This window comes from Pelodiscus sinensis, chromosome 2 (genome assembly GCF_049634645.1).
Source record: "Pelodiscus sinensis isolate JC-2024 chromosome 2, ASM4963464v1, whole genome shotgun sequence".
Lineage (NCBI taxonomy): Eukaryota > Metazoa > Chordata > Testudines > Trionychidae > Pelodiscus > Pelodiscus sinensis.
The window spans coordinates 73,946,327-73,968,039 of NC_134712.1; positions in this window are offsets into that span (position 1 = coordinate 73,946,327).

The window sequence follows — 21,713 nt, forward strand, 5'->3', positions numbered from 1 at the left end:
ATGATCATTTTCTCTTTTCATGTTTTTTATGGCTAGGAGCCTACTCCTGATCTCACTGAAATAGCTTTGGACAATAAAGTAAATTTTACTCGGTAAAATTTGCTTCTTCATGTTAGCCATTTCTTTGGAAAAAAGTCTCAGGTGTATTCATTTTTTCAGAATTATATACTTGGCCTATAGCTCATTTATGAGCTGCTAATTGTAAGAATTTGAGATTCAGAATTAGAGATAATTTTGACTGCTCATGTTTCTATAATTGGTTGACTCTCACTGTTATAGAAGTTAGCAATATGAACACTCATGTCTAAGACTTTAAAATTCACCCTTAAATCATTCTGTTTCATGAGCACTACTGTCAGTAAGCTTGTTTGATTTACATTTTCAATAATCTCTCCAAAGGAATTGATATCCAATGCATCTGAAAATACTGGCTTTTTAAAATCATTTATCTGTATGTAGCCACCTGTATATCAAAGAGCTTTCCCATTAACATTACATAAAATGCACAGTGATGATTTTGACAGAACCACCATGACCAGGGAGGAAGAAAGGAAACTAGATTTGCAACAACGGAACTAACTGCACATGGGGATTATCTATATAACTCATGCAATGGGTATCCATCAGTTATAAGTAGTTTTAATTCAGTGCAAGTTGAGTCCATTGAAGATAAAGCTTGTAGTCAACTTCTGAGGAACACAGAAGAAAGCAACCTCTATAGTATGACTATGTGGGAATATGCATATTATATAGAGCAAAGGCCAAAATCTAAGACAAGAAAATTATCCTTCAAAGCATATTTCTGGGAAATCTGCCCTAAGAGGCCTTAACACAGACTACACAGAGTACAGATGTAACATGAGCCAGAAGCCAAGGCACGAAAGGAGAGCATCCTTGAATAGCTCATTATGCCCTCAGATGCATTATATCATTCCTCTGGAAATGCAATAGGAGCTGTAGACTCATCTCACTGGCAAATCTTGGTGAAGTATTAACTCAGCTGAAAACCAACAGGACTTGATTTGCAAGAGGAGATAGGCAGGACCTAAAGTTATCAGAAAGGCAAAGTAAAAATTCTGAGCAAAGCAAAAATGAGGTCAATCATGCAAAAAACAGATTGTTGAAGGAATAAGGATACAGTCTCTTATAAAACACTCAGATCAGGACAAAAAGAAAAAAGAAAAGACTGAAAAAGCAAAGATTGGGCAAAGCAAAATGGAAATCTGTTTAAACTGAGCAAGACTGAGGAAGCAGATTGGCAGTTTTCAGTGGAAAACTCTTTATACAAGAGCCATAGCATGCAATATAAGCTATACTGACTTCAGTGGTGCTACACTGATTTATACCAATTGAAAATATGGTCCCATTTGTCTATCATGTCAGAAGAACTGAGAACAAAGAATTCAGTTTCATAATAGATAACTGAGGTAAGAGACCATCCAGCCTGATCTCCATTTCACCTACTGTAAAAATATTGAGGATTTTGATCTCTGTGTGCATATCCCTAACCTGTCCACGCCTTCAGATGCATCCCCTGATTTTCAGGGAGAGGTGTCAGTAATTTAAATATCAGGACCCCTCTACTTAAAAGTTAGTCTATGGCCTAACTTCCCAAGTTTTGGCCCTGCTAAATCATCCCTTTGTACATGCCCATTAGGTATTTGAGAATGAACATTTAACCCACACACTCAAAGGCACTAACATTAAAAATCTGGTTCTAAATCCACCATGAGAAGTAGAAATGGAAGTTTGTTAGTTCTGCAAATCTTGCATTGAGTTTTCAATTTCATCGCAGCCCCAGGGAATGTGTGTAAAGTTTAGGCCAAATTATGCTGACTCATTTTTACCCATGTGATCTTGCAAAGATTCTGCTGTCTGACCTTCTACTCACCTAGCACAAATTATTCATCCTAATAAAATAAGCATCATAGCCTTGCAATCTTGCACTAATATTATCACTAGTCCATGCCTACATGGTGTATGGAGTCAGAAATGAGCTAGAAACATGACTCTAGAAACATGACTCAATTTGTTTGACCAAAGAAAAGCAATCAGATAAATACTTTTAATTTACCCCATTGTGAACATACGATGGGGAAGGGATTTTATAAGCAATACACCAAATAATTAACTTAAATATAGAAAACTTTTTTTTAATTTATTGAAACACAAATCAATGGCAACTGATTAAAAGTTCAAAAACATTACCACGAAGTCTACGTTTCTGAGTCATATTTAGATACTAAATGGTAAATTATCTGCCTAAATATTTCTCAGAAGTTCAAGCACACTTTGCTACCCTAGCTACTCAGAAGATTTAGGAGATTCCTTCAAAACAGGCTGATATCAACAAGAACCACAAATGTGATCAGGAAAAACTGGGATTATGGAGTGTTTGTGGCATGCAGAAATGAATGATGGCTTATAAGGGAAATGATATTTATACTGAAATGAGTTATTACTTTGACTTGAGACAATATATTCACAGCTGGTGGCTTTTTCTTGTTTCTGACCTAAGTCTCTCAAATTTTAAAAGCCACCAACATAGAGGTAGCCAATAGATAATTTCACAAGGTTGGTCATGTCACGTGCCAATGTTATATTTAAACTATATCCCTGTTCTGTCTCCCAGAATACACTTTGGGTTATGAAACCAGAATACTTTTATCATAAGAACATTGCAGCTAGGTGGTGCCAGCTCTCTTTCATAAGTATTAAACGCAATCTAGTGTCCTGGATTTGGAAAGATAAGCTATTGTTATCAAAATAGGAATAGTTCTAGGAAAAATAATTGCATACTCTAGTAATGCTTGAGCTATGCACTACAATGGCCTAGCAGCAGCAAGGGATAAAGAAAGGGATATTAGTTTCAATGCTTTGGAACACACCTTTTTATATTTTAATGGTGGCAGCAAAGGAGCTGTCTTTAATCTCTAAGAGAAACTAATAAAAGCTGCAATTTCTTCCCCTCTGAAGTCAGCTTAGATTCTGAGACAAACCCAACCTTTGAGCTTCAAATAAGGCTGATTCCTCTTTCTCCCCCTTCAATACTTCCAGCAATCCTCAACTCACAATAAGTAGCACAGCAAGCATAACAAATTTCCCTACAGTGATTTTTGGTAACAGTAAATTTTAGTTCCACTCTCAATGCACAAGTAATTAATGATAAATCATAGAATGCTTCCATTAGCAGTCCCACCTCATCTCCTGATTTTAGGAACAAAAGGATTAAAACTCTGATGCTTTCAATTTATTTGCATTTTCAGAGGCTTTTATATCTCCAAGTTTAAATGTAAAGCACTTCAGAAGAAACTTACCAAAAAAGAAACTAAATTCAACCCCAAACAGATTCTGTCGCCAGTGATATTTTAACACATATCAAATGCTGGAGAATTGTACAGCTCGCTTGTCGCTCTTCAATCGTAGTGGAAAAATTGGACCAAGGAACTACAAGAAAACATTGAACAAAATGTGGTTCACCAAATGATACAAGGAGAGATCTAGTCAAGATGTATGTTACAGAAAACAAGAAAATGTTTTCCCAATATTATATCACAAGCTGAGAAAGAAATTTAAAAAAACCCAATACTTTGATCTTTCAAGGATTGTACAACCAACAATATTTGCACAGCTCTCCCTATGATCTTCTGAAATGGTACATATTTCCTTGGTAACTATCAAGCTGATGATTAGCAGTATTTTTTCCACTCTAAATGAATGACCTCTTTCTCTCAGGGCAAAACAAAAAACCAAGAACAACCCCCCCATGTTTTTAAAGCTTCAGAACTTTCCAGAAAATTTGTGTCTGTAATTCCATCAGTTGTACCAGCAATAATTTAAGAATAATGTAGGACAGCAATATTTTATAGAGTCCCTTCTTTGCACACAAATAATAAACTAGACCGTTATTTTCCAGCTAACCTTCCTTTGACATCTCATTTATTTTTTTCTGATTATCTTTAAAGAACGTAATGCATGTTTCCTAGACTATGTTACTCTATTATTGCATGGTATTGGGAATAACCTAGAAATCAAGGAATAGTAGGGCTTAACTACTGGAAACATAACTACTTGGTAATTGAGGCTTTCTCTATATTGCCAATCGAGCAACAAAGCTTTTGCTGTTCACAGGTGCTTAGAACTGCTTCCCCCAAGTACAACAAAAACTGTGCCAGAGCAAGTATTAGTGTAAACAGTGCTTTGTGGGCAAGAGTGCTCTCCTGCCCACAAAGTAAATGGGTGCCACTAGGAGGTTGAAGAGTTTGCTTTATGAGTGCAAATAACGGCCATGGTTTGTGTGTGGTTATACATATGGATAAACAGACAGATAGGTCTTATCTTTCTAGCATTACTTTTCAGTTTCCCACAACTTCCTCAGTTTTGTTGCATTTTGCCATAGGTTCCCTTCTTATACGATGTGGTTGACTCTTCCAGTGAGAGCATATATTCTTCCTTCATCAGCACAAATAAAAGTCCAAACCTCAAAACAAGCCTTTAGATCTCCTCAGGCTCAATAGTACTTCAGTCATATTGAAGCAGATCTGTGCACTATTAATCATGATTTACCCTCCCTCTGTACGGTTGCTTCCTTCACCCTTCCTGGGCCACAGGGCTGGTGCACACTTGCCATCTCCAGCCTAAACAGTTTCTTCATCTTTTCCTGACTCACAGTCTTGAACCTCATTGAAAAAGGGTTTCAATAATCATGTACCTTACCTGAAGTTTAACAGGTTTTTTTAGTGAAATGGTTCGATATTACTTAGCCTGCACACAGCTAAGCTTTTCTGCTTCTGGATACAGGAGAACAAAAGGAAATTTTCTTCTTCCCTCTCTGGAACCACTGGACTTTGGCCCTTAATTAAGGACAAGTGTAACCATTAGTTTTAAACCCACAGCATTACTTCAATTGCTCCAGACCTTTTTCTTCAGTTGCTTTACCCCTTCCAGGTTCTCTATGCTTGGGCTTCTCCAGAAGCCATTTTTCATAACCTTTCTGAGGTAGTTCCTCCATTCCTCTTATAGAGAGTCTTAACTGTTTAATGGATCTCTAGCCTTTTTAAATTTTGGGAAGTTCTTTTATAATTCTGTTGTCAGTCCCTGTAGATATACTACCTTTAATTAGGAATTAGGGAAGTCTAGAAGTCAGGTATGGCCAACTTCAATTTAAAGGGCAAGTGCACACCCCATTAGAAGATGAAAATGATAGACTCTTCCAGGCTTACTGTGTCCTCCAAACAGCTTTATTGCCTACCTTAACTAAAAAATCATATGATTCAGACCACAGCAAAACATTAGTGGCCCCAAAACTATGCATTTAAAATAATAATTTGTTGTTTATGGTTTGAGATTTGATATTTGGATTCTTCTCCCCCCGTCTACCCACAGTGTGCTTTATATTTAGTTTGTCAGCTCTCTGAAATGTATACAAGCAGCTGAGTCTGGTACTTGCAGCTGGACTACCTGAGGGTAAGAAGTTTCCAGCTTCCCCCCATCCCCAAATTATTTTTAACTAACTCTGTGTTCCCCCCCATAACTGTCTATTCCTAAGCCCATCAATTAATTATGCACTTCTCAATCCCTACATCAACTTTATAACCTCAGCTACATATCTGCCTGCCTTCTAAACTATCCATTAATTCTACTCCTCCCATCTCCCACTGGCCTAGCCCCCAGCCCATTAGTTAATTATTCACCTCCAGCCTGCACATCAACTTTGCACCTTCAAGCGTCTCCTTTGTAGCTCCATGTGGAGGTTCTATGGTGCAGGCACCTTCACTTTAAGTTGCCCCAGTTTACAAACATCCAAATTAGACTGTTATATGAAATTGTAAAAAAAAAAAAAAATTAAAACAAATGCATCAGTGAAATCTCCAAAACTCTGCTCAGCTGCTATTAATATCCAATGGCACCCACATTCCTGCTAGTAAACACGAGCATAGCTGTTTCAATCTAGGTGTCTAACTCATGTCTACATCCCAGCAAGGTCACCAAGCTAGCTGAGTTCCTATCTTGTCTGCAGAGCCCACAACAAGGATGGAAGAGGATGACTTTCTTATATCCTTTCATCTATGAGGGCACTCACCAGAGAGGAAGGTAACCTAGGTAAAATTCCTCCTCTGTACAAGGTGGAGAAGTGAACTGGAGCTTTCATTTCACACCTATATGCCCTTTCACTGAGCTTTGGGCAAGTCAGGTATAGACCTCTCTCAGATGCTCCTGTGAAGCTGTTCCATTTTGTATAACTAATTAAATACATACTAGGTGAGGGAAAGACTATGAGAATGACTATAGTCCTGTGTCTAGGTTGCTCAGATAATCAGTGAAAATGAAGGGAGGGAAGTGAATGTCTGTCTACCACATCCCAGGTGAATGTCTTAGCAGTGGGAAAAAGGTTGTAACAGACCTCTTCCACAGTGTTTCAGGTAAAAATATGGCTTAGGTGTCTGACTCCTGGCAAGAACTTACAGCTGTGGGTCCCAAGCAGACATAAATGCCTAATAAGTCCATGAAAAGACTGGGACTTAGATCTCTCTTTGCTATTTCCTATAGCACTCTACTCAAAATCCCATTTGTATACCCCATTCTTAGGTGAGAGTCCTTTCCCATGCATCATATAAGTAACCTAAATGCCCCCCCCATGCCCCTCCCAAACTTCACCAGACTTACGTAGATGACCTTAACTTCACTAGAGAAATAAGCATAGAGCCTATGTCCTAAAGAAATCGGGGGCTGTATGCCAAAACTAAACCCACAACGACTGCATGCCATGTTGTCACACTGGAAACATTAACTCATCAATCACATTTCAGTGGTTACCCAAAAATATATTCTTAAAGATCTTTGATTACTAGGACATCAGGGTTGCTGTAAGTATGGCCTACAACCTTTATTCCTAAAGAATATGTTACATTTAGCAGTGTTTAAAATATATAGTGTTTTGCTTGTAGCCAGTTTAGCAAGCGATCCCAAACTGCTTTGTATCAGTGACTTGTCCTCTTCATTATTTGTCACTCCCCCAATAGAAACATAACTGCTAGATGAAGATTCTCTGATAATTAAATTTTGCAAGCTAGCTAGCTTTTAATTCTTTAATATGTGCCGTGTTTTATCTCTCGTTCTAGATTTTTAGCCATGTAGTAGCTCTCATTCAAGGTTTTTAATCAAAATGTTGTGAGGTACCAAGTCAATCAAAGTCAAGCGTACTATCAAAAAGACAAAAGATATTTCCTAATTCACAAAGTGCTGGGGATATGAATATATTAGAGATAGCGAGTTGCTCAGGTACCATGATAATAGGGTCCAGAAGTGCCTATAATAAATAGATAATGAATGAGGGAGAAAGTCTATAACTGAGGTGGGTAACCCCTGGCATGCCAGCTACACACAATTTGTCAGGGTTAGCCATTGGTGGGCCACTGGGTGCTTTGTTACCTGAGCATCCACAGCCATGGAGCCCCAGAGATCCCAGTGGCCACAGTTCAACATTCCCAGCCAATGGGAGCTGGGGGAAGTGGCGTGGGCCAGTTCACCACTTCCTGAAGCTCCCATTAGCTGGGAATGGTGAACTACAGGCACTGAGAACAGCTATGTGTGTGGAAGCTCAGGTAAACAAACCATCTGGCGGCCTACCAGCATCTAGCCCTGATGAATCACATATAGCTTGTGTGCTGGAGGTTCTCCACCTCTGGTCTATAACATAGAAGTAAAGTGAGCAAGGGTAATGAAAAGAACGTATTTTATTATTAACATGTTTGTTCCATTTTGTTTAAGTGAAACACCTCAAATTCTCTTTCCTCGCTTGTCCTCCACAATTCAGCCCTCTCACCATTCCCCTGTCCAGATTCTCAACTTTTCTCCCAAATTATAAATGTTTCTCTCCATTTAAATGAGCTATTCACTCGCAAGATAAGTAAGAAAAAAATCTACCTTACTGTGTACTTTTTCTTGTCACCAATAAAGTGCATGGGTTACAATGACCATACAATAAATAATGAAAAAAGTATAAAGTTCTGGGAATAATCATCTAGATTTCTGATTCAAATGAACTAAAAACCCTCTTCCTTTCCCAAGAAGCTCTTTCTTTAAATCCAAACTGAGTGCAACACAGGACATCAGAGTGTAGTCTGAGTTGTATATCTAGTCTTGGTACTCTTTAATAAAGCTCATAGATATGTACCATATTATCAAGTCTCAGCATAAAATTATGGTGCAACTAGTAACCAGAGTCTCAGATTACTGTGAATACAGATTTGTGTGTAATGAACCATACAAGTTGTGAGATAAACCAAATAATAAAAAATACAGAATTCTAAAGAGAAAGCTATTGTCTCTGTAGGTCAAATAAGGTCAGTATGGTGAACATTCACAGATGGTCAGAGGTATTTTAGCCACAGTGTTCTTTCATAGTGTGAGATAAATGGAAACTAGGTAGCAAGATATCAGTGATACATATCTCTTTTTTTCTAGATAATAAAAATACGACTTGATTGCTGTAGTACAACTCAATACTTTGCCCTTTATTTATAGACCTTCAACCAGTTTTCAGTCTAAGTGTTTATTTTCAAATTGACTTGAATTAATGTTTAATGTAAGGTTTTTGTGGCATTTTCAAATATCTTATCTGATATATTCCAACTACTGTGCTTGTTTGTAGAGCTGTTTGGAAAGGTTTCAACTTAATGTTTTTTTCAGTCAGAAAAGGCCAGTTAGTCAACAGCTAATCATTTTTCCAAATAGAGTCAATTTTGACAAAACTTACGTTTGAAACTTCCTCGACATGAAGCATTTCAATAATGTTGAAGTGTTTTTTCTCCTCATTTTCACAATGGTGAATTTTGATTTCAAAATTACTAAGTTTTGAAATTTTGGGGGGCTTATATTATTTCTAAAAATTAAACAATATAAAAATTGAATGAAACACTTAAATTTCATCAAAATGAAACCATTAAATAAATCCTTCCCCTAAAATTTTATTTCATGGGAAATTTTGAACTTTTTATTTTAAATGAAATTTTTTTTCCCAAACTTATGTAATTTTCCATGAGCATATAATCCATCGGACATTTCCCATATCCAGATTTATGTCTCTCATCTGCTAATTTTGATTATCTATCAAATAAAGCAACTAGCTTTCTTGGCAAAGTCTTTTCTTCTTAATTCCTTTCTAATTGCAGTTTTTGGCACCATTATTCTCTTCAGTGTCAGTGATATTAATTCATAGGAGTCGAGTTTAATTTCCATTGGGCCAGTCCTCAGGCTTTTACTTACATTTTGCTCAGTACTTATTCATGTACAGCGGTATCTCTCAAAGTGGTCTGCAAAACCACTTTGAGAAACTTGCTAACTGGCCGTGCAGGTTTGTTTACTTACCAGTGCTGCATTCACAGAGCCTCATATCTCCCATTGTCTCCAGTTCACCATTTGCAGCTAAAGGGAGTTGCGGCCCAGCCCACACCACTTCCTGCAGCTCCCCTTGACTCCAAATGGCGAACTGAAATCAATGGGAGCCATGAGGCTCCATGGCTGTGGCTCTGGTAAGTAAACAAACCAGCATGACCAGCTAGCATATTTTTCAAAGTGGTTTCATGGACCACTTTGAGAAACACTGTTGTACATCTACATTGAAGTAAACAGGAATTGGCGTATATAAGAACTTTAGTACTTCAGTACTCCAAATCTTTAAAATAAGTTAGTCCCCAAAAAATCATGAATCTGAGTTATAAACTGAGATATTTGGGGTCTTTTTATTTGGACTTCTTGGTTTTCAGCTTTCAGGGTGTATGTTGGTTATTTTCAAGCTTTTCTCCATAACCAACATACATTTCTTAAAGAAATATGAGCTCTAGGAACATATGCTTTAAGAAACACAGACATCATGGCTGCATCTAGACTAGCATGATTTTGCGCAAAAGCGGCCACTTTTGTGCAAAATCTTGCTGCCTGTCTACACTGGCCGTGAGTATTTGCACAAGAACACTGACTTTGTAAAGTACAAAATCAGTGGTTCTTGTGCACATACTCGGACGCTCCTGCTGAGGGATAAGCCCTCTTGTACAAGTATTCTTGCGCAAGAGGGCCAGTGTAGACAGCTACATTAATTTCTTCCGCAAGAAAGCCCGATGGCTAAAATGGCCATCGGAGCTTTCTTGCGCAAGAGAGCGTCTACACTGGCACAGATGCTTTTGCGCAAAAGCAAATCTTTGCGCAAAGGCACATGCCAGTATAGACACTCTCTTGAGCAAATACTTTTAACAGAAAAACTTTTCCATTAAATGTATTTGTGCGAAATCATGCCAGTCTAGATGCAGCCCATGAGACTTACCAAATGACAAGGAACTGGAACTAAAAAACTTGAGTAAGGGACCTCATGATTTTGCAGTGCCATCCAAATCTTCCAGATGTCAGTTGTGACCATAACTGATTTCATCTTTGTTACTATAACTGTTGCCTGTGGTTTAATTAGTCTTTTTTGAACAATAAAAATCCTTCAATTTATTAGTTAATTCTAATGGTAATTGAGGTAGTTTGTAGGTTGTAAAGATTTATTGTATGACATTTTATTTTCAAATATGTATCTTTGTCCCAGCTAGAAAGCGCTGTTATTTTGCAGGCTTAAAACGTATATACAATGTTGAAAGAGGCCTCATAGGCATGTTGATTTGTTTTCTCAGGCATGTGTTCATGCATCCTGTCAAGCCACTTTGGACTGAATGGACTGAGTTGAGGGAGCAGAATGTGATACGAGTTGTGTAACTGCAGTTAATTCTGCACATAACTGGAGACAGCTTACCATTAGTAGACAGAGAACTTGGGTCAGGGAAATATCAGAGGATAGGTCTATACAGTAGCATTATTTTGGAAGAACTGACATTATTTCAAAATAACAAACTGCACCTCTACACAGCAAACCACTGCTTCAAAATAATGTCAAGCTGGAGGATATTTCACAAAGGCTGTGTCTAGACTGGCAAGTTTTTCTGCAAAATCATCTGCTTTTGCGGAAAAACTTGCCAGCTGTCTACACTGGCCGCTTGAATTTCCGCAAAAGCACTGATGATCTCATTGTAAGGGGACTGTTACCCCTTACTAAAACTCTGTGGGAGTTTTTGGTTTGCCAACTCGCAGTATCTGAAGGGGAAGAGTTCATTAGACTGACTGACCCCAGAGACAATGGAAAGCAGCCAACACTCCAGCTCAGCCTGATTGACAGGTTGGACAGGCCAGTGAGGAAGGGGAGAGGCCAGGCCCCATCCTCCCTGTGAGCTGGGATTGTTCTGTCTCTGTCTCTGAACAAACAAGCTGTGTGCAGAAGAGGTCCTGCAAAGACAGAGAGCTGAAAAGAGCAGTGCAAGCTGTATGAAGAAGTCCTGCAAAAGGAACAGAGAGCTGAGACACTGCTAAGAGGAGTGCAAGCTGTGCTGAGGGGCAGTTTTTGCAGCAGAAGAGCCAGGCATACACAGCACAGGGAGTGCAGAGCCTGTGTTGAGCAGCAGACTGGCAGTGCTCAGAGCCAAAAGGAACAGAGAAGCAACACAAGGAGCTGGAACTGGCCAAGCAGCACAGCCTGCAGCTGGATGTGGTGAGCACCTGGGACCAGCAAAGTGTGGGGAAAGGCTCTGGACTGGGAGAGGGGTCTGGCCACTTCGAGCTTGAGACTGTGTGGTCACTACCAGAGCTAGCGTGTCCAGCCTGTAGCCCCCCTGCAGCATATCCAGGGCCTCTAAGAAAGGGACTGTGGACTGTCCTTACACCCTGCAGACTGCTGTTTTGATGTCCCTGTGCTACAGAGCAGGGCTGTGTGTTCTCATTTAACCATTCTCATTTTGTCTTATTCTTTTCTCTTTAATCAGTTGTTGTTTAATAAATTGTATTTGCTTTGAACCTTATGAAGTGATCACTGGGCCAAGAAGGCCTGCAGTGTAAAGAGAGCACTTCGGAGTGGGGACACCCTAACTCCTGCCCCTAGTGACTACAAGGTCAGGGATTAAGCCCCAGGAAACCTGGGCCCTGCCTTGTTGGGGTTTCAAGGGCTCTGCTACTCCGGAGAGTGGAGGGGGAGCCCTCAGGATCAGGGAGCCGTGGGGTAAAGGAAGTGGGAGCGGGGACTCAGATCCTTTCGCTGGCTCATTTCACCGGGGTGTATAGAAGCCAGGAAAGTTCCCCACAATAGCGGGATCATTCCCCCGCTTACATCATGTAAGATTGTCAGTGCTTTTGCAGAAATACTATGCTGCTCCTGTTCGGGCAAAAGTCTTTTTCCAAAAAACTTTTGCGCAAAAGGGCCAGTGTAGACAGCAGAGATTTGTTTTCCGCAAAAAAGCCCCAATCACGAAAATGGTGATCGGGCTTTTTTTTGGAAAAGCACTTCTAGATTGGCTATGGACACTTTTCCACAAAAAGCATTTTTGCAGAAAAGCGTCCTGCCAATCTGGACACGTTTTTCCGAAAATGCTTTTAATGGAAAACTTTTCCGTTAAAAGCATTTCTGGAAAATCATGCCAGTGTAGACGTAGCCAAAGAGTAAAGGAAGTCAAAGGAAGGATCTGTCTACAGCACAAAGTCAAATTAAGGTATTTAGTTTCAGCTACATTAATTGCATAGCTGAAGTCAAAGTAGCTTAGCTCAACTTTTGGTGCTGTCTATATTGCAGGAAGTTGAAGAAAGAACGCTCTTACTGTTGTGTAGATAGCACCTAAAGCCAAATTAAGCTATTTCAACTTCAGTTACACAGTTGACATAGCTGAAGTTGCATATCTTAATTTGACTTGTGCCCTACCATGTAGATGTGCCCCGAGAGAACTCTAAAGTAGCTAGGAAAAGTCTTACTCTCCAGGGAAGGATTTGTTCTTCCCCTACACAGCTAGCAGAAAGAAGGAAAATACTTCTTTTCCTCAGGAATACCCAGTTTCTTCCCACAACAATTGATGCCAGAACTTTCAGTGCAGGGGATACTGCAGCACCTCCTAGCTTGAAGTGGCTTTCATTATAAATGGGTCTTACAATTTACTTCAATGGCTTTCAGCACCCCCACTATACAAATTATTCCAGCGTCCCTGCAGCTATCTACCCCTAATGCAAAGTAGTCTTGTCAGAACCTGCTTTGGATTTGCTTCCTGAAATGAAGGCCCTCTAGCAGCACAAGCACCACAGGTCTCCACAGACCTAAAGCTCTCTCTGTACAGATAGCACCACCAATACTGCAAATGTTCTCTGCAGCATCCAGTCTCTTATCCACTGAATTCTCACAAATTTATCTGGCTCTCTGATCCTAAAGGAACAATATACACCATCTTCTAGGATTCAGCTTAAGAGCAGCATTATGCTCAGCACCTTATTACTGAGATATATTTACTCAGATTCAAGTGATAATGAGTAAGAATATTAGAAACAAATGCTTACACATGAACCAAAATCATAACACTGTGTCTAGAGACTAAACTTAACTAACATGTTAGCCTTATGTGTAAAGTTTCTCACCTTGCAGCATTTTGACCTAGACTGGACAAGACCCCTTTTTTCCTGAAGCAAAATCACTGTCTTCTCTTCCTCAGTGAAGTGAGCCTGCACATATTATTTGGCCTGTAGCAATGTCCTTTCCCTGAGACTCCTTCTCCAACCACAAATCACTAGGGGACCCTCTTTTGTGCTATCACCCATGTCCTTTATTGCTTATGTCAACTTCCCACCACCTTCTATTTACAGAGCTTGGCTTTCACAGCACCTAATTCAGCTACCATCTCCTTCTGACTATAGCTCTCACACCCAACTACCCACTGGCTTCTCCCACTCCATTTCCCTTTTGGCTGCCTTATATAGTCCTCTGGCTAATGAGGCCCACAGCTGCTTCCATTAGTGCTTCAGGCCTGGGCTTGCTCAGCTGGCTATAATTGGCCTTTTCAGCCAGTCTGTAGTGGCAGAGCTTTGGATTAGCCAGCAGTCTGTCACAGGCCTTATAGTATTAATGTAGATGGAATATCTGGGCCAAAAGTGTTAACATAATCCAGTCACTCTCTAACACTAAACAATGTTAAATAAGGTTTAGGATATGGTGTACAGAGATCGCATCCTGCTAAATACCATGGTAAACACCCTGTTAAACACCTTGGCTGCATCTAGACTGGCATGATTTTGTGGAAATACTTTTAACAGAAAACTTTTTCCGTTAAAAGTATTTCTGCAAAAGCGCATCTAGATTAGCACAGATGCTTTTGTGCAAAAAGTGCTTTTGCACAAAAGCATCCGAGGCCTGTCTAGATGTGATTTTGCTCAAGAAAGCCCCGATTGCCATTTTAGCCATTGGGGCTTTTTTGTGCAAAACAGTTCTTCCCTGTCTACACTGGCCCTCTTGCACAAGTATTCTTGCACAAGAGGGCTTTTTCCCGAGTGTGAGCATGAAAGTATTTGCGCAAGAAGCACTGATTTTGTACATTACAAAGTCAGTGCTCTTGCGGAAATTCAAGCAGACAGTGTAGACAGCTGGCAAGTTTAAATGCATCCCTTAACATGTTATTACAGATCAAGAAAAGGAAAAAGCATTTGAAAATATAAAGTATTTGATATGGTTTTCATTTTAGCAAATCCTGTGTCCTCTTTTTCTTTAGCTGGAGAGAGTTTTTAAAAGGAAGATAAAAATCTTGTTTGATAATCTCTTGGGTGGTATCAAAAAATGGGAATACATAGAAGTTGTTTGAAATGTGCTGGAGCTATTGTGGCCATGATGGTGAAGCTTGCTCCAGTAGTCAATTTTTCTTCCAAAAGTCTTTAAGAACCTATAAAGGAATTACTGTGTGGAACTTTCATATGCTTCTTACCTCTTAACTGAGCTCACAATTAAGGTAATGTTGTAGGCCTAATTATTACTGCATACTTCCAACTAGGATGTACTCCCTCCCCACTCTACCTATTCTCCTGCTGTTTTTCTTTGTTAGTTTCTTTCTGAAGTCCCTCAAATTCTTCATTTTCATTTAGTTCAAACTAGCGATTGGAAACTCATTCTGAAGAAAACAACATTTGATTTACATGTAAACAGAGCAAAATAAACATGGAACATCTGTTTTCTACCATTGTGAGGGGTGACTGGTATGTTGGTAGAGACTTTGAGTGCACATTTTTAGTATTTATACATAACTCCTTACATAATATGTATATTACATATCTCAAACAGGCATTTCACAATGATATCGGAAAACCTTAAAAAACAACAAATAGTAGCACCTTAAAGACTAATAAAATATGTAGATATCATGAGCTTTCATGGGCACAACCCACTTCTTCAGATGACTGTTATAGACTAACTTGGCTACCTCTCTGAAGCACAATGGTATTGATACACAGCATGACATGGCTTTCATTTGACACCTCACATTACATTCTTTGGTGAATGACAATGTACATATCAGACTCAGGAGAATACTGTAGCTTTTTTGCATCTTCTTGCCAGTTGGCAGAGATTCTTGGGATGTTCCTTCTTACAAAGCATTTTATATAATTTTGTGACTCTAGTATAGTTCATTATTTAATAAAAATTGCCTGAGGATATGGATCTGCAACCTGACCGAAATATCTGGTTGTTATTTAGACTGCCCAGTTGGACAAACAATCTGCTGGCCTATAGGGAGTAATGAAAAGAAAAGATGCCCCAATAGATGCCAGATACAGAAAACATATCAGGAACAGAAAAAAGGGCAGCAAGTAACTGATAGCTCCCAGGCAAGAGGAAATAAGGGCTCTCTGGTGAAGGATCTGGCACAGAGCTTGTTGGAGACAGGGCTGTAGGTCTGCATGTCTTAGGAGGGTGTAAACAGATTCACTTTCCAGCCCTGGAAACCCTGGCTAGTAAGCCCTCTTGGTGATTGAGCAGCCTATACAGATCACCAAGATGCCTTCACCAATTGTCTATAATATATTGTTTTGCTTTATGATCAAAGTACAACACAATGTGGCATCAGATAAAGGGTGTCTCCTTGCTCCCTGGCTCAGCTTGCTTCATTCTCTCATCTCATTAGTTCATAAAACTCCTTACAGGTGCAAATGACCCTCTCTAACCTTCCAAACCCAATTAGACTGCCAAACTCCTCCCTACTATAACTATACCAAGTTCCTTGCATGGTCTATGTGACCAAGATGCTAGCTCCTAAAGGGTTCTATTCATAGCTGCCAATAGCATGTTGTCATCATATTTTTGGTATAACTCTTACTGCCAGCAAAGAAACCCAGAAGTAGCATTGACCAACATTTCCAGAATGCAAAACATTCTAGACCTAGCTCTGCAATCCATAGGAAGTTGTAGATTCAGGCCCTTAGTGTGAAAAAAAAATGTTTTACCTTTTCATGACTTTGACATGGGTGGAGTATATTAGATTTAGGTGATTTATCATTTGTTTTGCTAAGTCACCCCATCTACTTTTTCTGCCTTTGAAAGTGAAAGAAAGCTGGCCAGAAACAAATTCTAAGATGTCAGGTCCCCACTAGAACGTACTAGATTTCAGTTCAAGTCCTTGTAATAAACCATAATTACTGCCTTACTGGGTCAAACTCATGGTCCATCTAGTTCAATATCCTGTCTCCAATGGTGGCCAGAAACCAAGCTCCAGGGGAAGAGTACAAAACATGACAATGGGACAATGGGAGTGATATCTTCCCCTCCTGGCTTTTGGCAATCAGAGATTTATTGTCACCCCATTTTCATCCTTAACAACCTTGACTAATAGTCATTGATGGACCTATCCTAGATACGTTGCATCCATGGCCAATGAGTCCCCGTGAAAGACATTTTCTAAATTACTACGTATTTAATTACATTCCTGTGTAACTCCTTTTCAGTGTAAATATTGTACATTGGGAGAATGTTTACATCCTAAATACTGTTTCCAGAGCTATTTTTTTGAAAACAAACCCCAACTTTTTAAACTTACCAAGCCCATCCTCATAATACTTAAAAAAAATCAGTTAATAGAAACCATAATATTTTACTGTAATCATTTTTTTTTCACCTTGGACCTTGGAAAAACTTTTCCCTCCCTCCCTGGAATGAGTAAGTAAACATTCCTCCTATTACTAAAGTGATTGACATTTTGTCTTTCATAACACAATAATAAACTGGCTATAACTTACAGACAACATGCAATTTATATTGGATAGCCAGCCATGGACAATCATACCCACATATGCCACTGGCTCTGGATTCACACAGAATCCCATTCTCTGCATCTTTTGCCACCTGGTGTAGCCTTCCTGCATCTCACTGCCTCCCTGGTCCTCTGTATCTTATTAAATGTAATCTCAAAAAAAGATCTTTCCTTACTCTTATTTTTAAATGTTTACTTTATATCTCTATTATTACTCTGAAGACTTTTTGTAATACACTTTGTTAAAAAATCAATATAAGTGTACTGTACTGCATTAGACTGTGTTGCTTTCCTTATTACAAGACTACTGAGCACACTACCATTCATGTTTAAACCAGATGTTTGCCAGATCGAATTAGTAGTTCCTCAGTACTCTGATACATTGATTCTCACTGTTATGATATGATTCTGAATGTCATGGTCTTCTTTGTATTTGGTGTGTGATTACTTGAACTCAGAATCTTGTGACTAAATACATGATTATGTTGTCCACAGAGGATAAGCCATTAAGGTTGTGCTACACTTTTAAATACAAATATATGAATAGCCTGTGAGAAGCTACTTTTTTTCTGGACTGGTTGTGGAAATGCATTTTGGAGCATCTTTATATCTGTAATAATTAATGTAAAAAATTAATTGTGTGATTAAAAATGTATCTTGATTAATAGCACTTTAAGGGTGCATCTACATAGCACCCTAAACTTGAGATAAGATATGCAATTTGTGCTCTGCACATTGTGTATCTTATTTCAAATCTATTTTGAAATATCTTACTTTGAAATTTGGCTCATCTACACAGCACCATATTTCACAATAATGTACTATTTTGAGCCATCCGTTAATCCTTGTGCAACAAGGTTTGCTGGGATGGCAAAATAGCAGCTTGTGTAGACACAGGGTAGCTATTTTGGGATACAGGAGGTATCCTGAAATAGCCATGCAATGTAGATGTACACTAATAAAATGCCATTTATTTTAAATATTTTAATGTTTTTTACATTTTACAAATATATTTTTCATTTACAATGCAGAATACAAAGTATACAGTGCTCACTATATATTTATTTCTATTACAAATATTTGCACTGTAAAGACCAAAGAACTAATATTTTCCAATTCACCTAATACAAGCACTGAAGTGCAATCTTTTTATCATGAAAGTGAGCTTACAAATATGGAATTACATACAAAATAATTTCATTTCAAATAAAACAATATAAAATGTTAAAGCTTATATTCCACTCAGTCCTACTTCTTGTTTAGCTAATGTATCAGACAAACAAATTTGGTTACAGTTTGCAGGAGATAAAGCTGCCTTCATATTATTTACAATGTCACTTAAAAATGAAAACAGGACTTAACATGGCACTGATGTAGCTGGCATTGAATGATAATTATGTGCCCAATTCTCCAAAGATTCATATGGCCCTTCATCCTTCAAAAATCATTCCAAAGGATATGCTTGCATGTTGATGATGGATTCTGCTTAATAATGATCCAAAGCAGTGTGGATTTATTCGTGTTCATTTTCATAATCTGAGTGAGATGCCACCAGCTGAAGGTAGTTTATCTGTTTTAGTTCTATAGTTTCTGCATAAGTGTGGCTCTTTTAAAACTTCTGAAAACATGCTCCACAACTCCTTCCCTCTCAGATTTTGGAAGGCACTTCAGATTCTTAAATCTTGGATTGAGTGCTGTAGCAGTCTTTAGAAATCTTACATTGGTATTTGGTACCTTCTTTGCATTTGATCAAATCTGCTGTGAAAGTATCCTTAAAATGTGCTGGGTCATCATCCAAGATTGTTATAACATGAAATATATGACAGAATGTGGGTAAAAAAGAGCCCTTTCCGGTGACATTGTAAATAAAAAGCAAGCAGCAGTCTCTCCCATGAATGTAAACAAACGTGTTTGTCTTCGTGATTGGCAGAATAAGAAGAAAGACTGAGTGGACTTGTAGGCTCTAAAAATTTACATTCCTGTTTTTGAGTGCAGCTATGTAATAAAAAAATCTACATTTGTAAGCTGCATTTTCACAATAAAGAGATTAAACTACAGTACTTGTCTGAGGTGAACTGAAAATACAATTTTACAGTGCATATATTTGTTATCCAAATAATAATATAAAGTGAGCACTGTATACTTTGTATTCTGTGTTGTAATTGAAATCAATATTTGTAAATGTAGAAGAACATCCAAAATATTTAATACTGTTCAATTGTTATTCTATTCTTTATCAATGCAATTAATCACAATTAATTTTTAATTGTGATGAACTTTGAGTCAAGTCTGTGAGTTAACTGTGATTAATCAACATCCTTAGTAACAATATTAAAGGGAATACCTAGGAGGGAAACAAAAATTTTTTTCTAGAAAGAATATCCGTTCAGGAAAAAAAAAAAAAAAAAGACATGTTGAAAGCATGTTGTGCTTCAGGCATTCAAAAGAATGTACGATATAGGGAGGAAGGAAATTTTTGTTTGAGTAGCCATGTCCCACTGAACACTGAGAATACCACTCATTTCAGGATGTTTTCTGAATAGTATTGGCCTTATTGATTTTAAGAACCAGTGTTATGTCAAGATTTTTGTAAAGCTCAACACACTAGCAACTAAAGGAGCTATTGAACAGCTGAGCCAATAAAAATCAAGAGTTAGCATGTAGAGCAAAGACAACCCTATTACCTGTTAATATGCTGCTCTCCTTGGCCTTAAAACTTTGCAGTGAGCCTTTATCCCCTCTTCCTGCATGGGTTGTTATGCATTCACATCTACACTGAGGCGATGTCTACACTGGTGGGTTCTTGTGCAAGAATAGGCATTCTTGCACAAAAACTTGCCGCCTGTCTACACTGCACACGCGTTCTTGCAAAAATAAATCTACAGTATAGTGTCAGAAAACAGGGCTTCTTGCATGAGACCTGACGCTCCCTATCAGGAAGAAGCCTTCTTGTGCAAAAGGCCAGTATAGACAGGCAGCCAAGAGTTTTTGCACAAGAACCGGCCTCACGGGAAAAAAGCCAGGTAGCTGCGTGGATGCTCCATACCCGTAATCACAGATTCTTACTTTCTGGTTACCGGACCCCTGCTTCAAGCCACACGCAGCCTGCTGATGCCATGTGGCAGCAGCAGCGCAACCAGCAGCTCCAGCATGCAGCTCTGCCCTGCCGCATGCACGAGCTTCCCAGAGAAGATGTCTGCTCCAGAGGAATACCCCCGAGAGCCTGCTGTGCAGGGCTGTTCAAATGCCTGGCCCTCAGCTCCCATCCATGCTGGGAGGAAGGCTTCCCCTTCCGCTCCACGATGTTGTGGAGCACACAACACACGGCCACAACTTCAGGAATGTTCTGCTCACCCATCTCGAGCAGACAACGAAAGCGCGCCTTCAGCCAGCCAAAGGTGCAGTCGACCTGGTTGTGGGCCCGGTTCAGGTGGTCATTGAAACTTGCCCGGCTGGGGTCCATCCATCCTGTGTAGGGCCGCCTCCAGCCTGAAAAACAGGCTGACATTTCTTAGGATGCTGGTGTCATGTGCCCTGCCGGACCACCCCACATAAATGTCTGTGAAGTAGCCATGGTGGTCCAAGAGGGCCTGGAGCACAATGGAGAAGTATGCCTTCTGATTGATAAAATGGGCCTCTCAATGTTCTGTGGCACAGATGAGGATGTGGGTCGCATCCAGGGCTTCCCCGCAGTTGGGGAACCACAGGGCAGTGAAGACACTGTTGCGTCCAAGTCCCGAAGGTGGATGACTCGCTGGAGTAGGATGTCATTGATGGCATGGACAACCTGCAGGAGGACGCACAGAAACACAGGGAATACACCGAATGAGGCAGGGTAAGTGCATGATCCTTTGGGGGTGCCTGCCCCCCGGTGATGCCCTCTGATGCCCTCTATCCCCAAACACACCAGGGCCCCCTCACTCCCTAAACCCCCCCATACCAGAAGGCCTATGTGAGGGAGGGATGGCACAACCCCCTGGGTGATAGGGTGTCCCCCACTCACCCCACCCCACCCAGCCTGCAATCTTCCCTTCCCCCGGGCAGGGAATGCAGCACCCCCCAAGACTTACCTGCATCACGACAGCACCGATGGTGGACCTGCCCACACCAAACTGGTGTCCCACAGAGTGGTAGCTGTCTGGTCAGCTTCCAGAGGGTGATGGTGACGCTCTTGTTGACTGGGATGGCAGCCCACAGCTGGGTAGTACATCTCTGGAGTGCAGAGATGAGCCAGGCACACAGCTCCAGGAACGTCTGCTTTCGCATCCTGAAGTTCCGGAGCCACTGCTGTTAGTCCCATTGTTCCAGGACCAGCTAGTCCCACCAGTCGGTATTAGTGTTCAGTCTCCAATATTGCTTCTCCACAGTGGGGTGGGGATGCCTCAGGGATGCCATCGCATCCAAGGAGAGGGAGTCCAGCTCGAGCTCCTGCAGGTGTAGTGCAGCAGCATGGAGCAGCAGCTGCAGGCACTCCAAAATGGCCGTGTGGGACCAGAGGAGGCACAGGGCCATCCTGGTTCCATGGCACAGCAGTGATAATGCCAAAGGCACAAAAGGCACTAGGGCAGAAGCTGTGGTGTCCAAAGA